We start from the raw sequence: 3,109 nt of genomic DNA, 5'->3' as shown, positions 1-3,109 counted from the left end.
ACACACCATTTGCATAAGTTTTCAATTTATCTAGTACATAGTTAAGCAGAACAATTAGATATCAAGTCGACGACATAGGTATCTTTCAAGTTGGATGACGAAAATGCGTAACCCTCCGATTTTTATTTTTTTTTTACCACGGACGGAAAACATATCAATCTATTAGTTCAGTAATTTCGGTGTCTGCCCTTCCTTTATATGACTAAAAAAAAATTAAAAAAAATAGGTGACAATTGTATCGAAAAGAGAAAATCGAGTGCACCTTTTTATGTAAGGGCGTGTTTGAGTTGAGTATTTTGTCTTGATATCGTATAAAGTAAGAATATTTCATACATCGTCTCGCTTCAGATTCTATCATTTTTATATATTAAAGCTACAGGTTGACTTTATAACACAAAAAAATAACAGTACTTAAAGATGAAATATATGGGTCAAAAGAAATATCTATCTAATGAGTCACAAAAAAGGGAAGGTGTGTTCTAATAGCTATTTTTTACTGAAAGTACGTGACGACAGTCTTAAAAGTTGGATGATGAAAATGCATATCTTCGAAAAATTCTAATTTTATGTGTGTGATAACTAGTGTTTATAGTCTTCAACCACTAAAAAAATCTAGTCTGTCCTTCCACGAAATATTTAATTAGAATTTTTTTTAAATATTTATGATTTTTCGAAAATTCTTCCTGACAACCGACCAGACAATAGTTTTAAGTTGAATCAATGCAGACAATATCATTAACTGACGCTCATTAGCTGATTGATACATTTGTCTTTTAAAATATAACTGACATATAAGGATCGTATTGGGGCAATGTGGAAACATTTATCGGTTTCCATGAGCAAAATTGGTAGCGCGTCATCGCTACAATGGCTTCCATTTCTACGATTGTGAAAATGAACTGGCGTAATGGGGAGATAATTTTGACGAAGTAGGATCCTGACTGTAATGATTGTGGCCAAGTTTGGTTAAATTTGGCCCAATAGTTTCAGAGGAATACATTTTTGTAAAAATTAGCAGACGACGCCGGACGACGACGGACGCAAAGTTATGAGAAGAGCTCACTTGGCCATTAGGGCCAGGTGAGCTAAAAAAGGTTAGATTGCAGTAAAAACTAATTTATATTAACCAACCGATTTGCCTTTTGATATAACATACGCATATTAAATATAATGCCAAAGTAATAAAAGACAATTAAGCTAGGAATGGTTTCCTGTACGCCTTGTGTTTGTATACTATCTTATAATAAAGCTTTTAAATATCATACATTATAGCAATAAACCTGGGAATAATATACTTGCAAGATCTTACACCCAAGAGTATATTTGGATTTCATGAGCAAATATCGGAGAGCAGGAAGTAAATAACTATAACGATATTTAGTGTCATTAATAGAAAAAAGAGAAACGGAAATCTATATTTCATGTTATGTTTGCCAAATTTGAGTAGTGAATACATTCATGAAAACCATATGCAACAATCTTGAGGGATTCACGAAAAAAAAAATTGACATCTAAAATATTTAAACTGTTGTGAATGTAAACACGAAAAATAATTGAATGGTTTCAACTTTAAGGGATGTCAAATCCTTGAACATGTCTAATCTTACAAAAACATAATTAATATTATACTTTTATTCAGTCATTCATTTACTATCATCACACTATTTATGTCATTTTTATCGGTGTAGTATAAGTTTCTGCATGCATTTAAGAAATAATTAATATAAGCTTTAGATTTGTTGGAAATTACACATTGCGTACATTATTAAAATATGGTATCTTTGATGAATTTACGAGACCGAACATACATTTGCATATACACTTGTTCTTTTAAGAGTCTGTTTATGTAGTTATGTAACTTTTGAAAATAAAACATTCTTCAAAACTAAGTTTTTTCTGTAGGATGACTGGATTGATTAAATTTACGAAACATGCTGAAGAAAACCCTTAAAATTTGAAATGTTTATGAGACCAAAATAGTTTGTACGATATCTTCATAAAGTAAGTGTGTTACTCCCAAGAATAAGACACAAAACCTTCGTATAAGTTACATGACACAGAGTACTGACATCTTTAATAATGGGTTTCAGAATAGTTGAATGTATCCAATAAACAAAAGTTAACGGAAGGAAAGATTAAAAAAAAATCCGTTTATAAAGGAACCTAAATGCTGGAATGGCGGCTTGCTTCAAATATAATGTTTACTGAAACTGTGGATTGCAATTGGATACAATTTTAAATTCTATAAAGGTATATTTTAATTGAAAATGTATACAATTTTCACATCAAACAATACAACAGTGTTTTACTTGATTTATGCAACAATCTGTTTTAAAAAAAAGGTTGTTTTAACATCATTATTTCCTTATTCTTCTTACAACCCTTTATATCAAATCAAAATCAAATATTTTGTACAACTTTTGGATGATCGGTCTGATGGTTCGGGTTCACGTAATGTTTTTTTTAGAAAGCAACTTGTGTCATATAGTATATTGCAAAGTATGCTGCCTGAGGTATAACTTCGAAGATGGTCGTTTGAAGATAGCTGATAAGTATATGGCACATAGAGAACAAAGTCGTCTGCACAGTTTCATGGTTTTAATACAGCTGATAAACTAATACTGATAACTATCTGACAACATGAAAAGCGTCGATATCGATATGCATTTGTCAAAGGGATTAAACAGTTTCAATACATTAACAGCCTTTCAAATATTGGGGTTTAAGCTTAGTTTTTCGACGGTTTACATAACATTTTCAGTAAAGTTTTAGTGCATGTTTTTTAATACAGTTTGATCTGTGTTTATCTCGAGAGTGTTAGTTTTACTGACGAATATGTAATAAGAGAGTTGTGGATAATTTTATTGTCGTATAACTTATTATACATTTATAAAACATATTACATTGTATCATCATGTTTTTGTTTCTGTATTCATAATTAATACAGTGTCCTCTAGATTTAACAGTAGGCAATTTTTTTTTTTATATATAACATAACTTAATATAATATGGTTGATCGGATCAAAGTTCGTCATACTACATCATTAATTGTGTACACCGGAATAAATACATATATCACATTAATTTTGTACTTACACAGTGAATGCGG

This window comes from Mytilus trossulus, chromosome 7 (assembly GCF_036588685.1).
Source record: "Mytilus trossulus isolate FHL-02 chromosome 7, PNRI_Mtr1.1.1.hap1, whole genome shotgun sequence".
Lineage (NCBI taxonomy): Eukaryota > Metazoa > Mollusca > Bivalvia > Mytilida > Mytilidae > Mytilus > Mytilus trossulus.
This window is presented reverse-complemented; position numbering follows the sequence as displayed.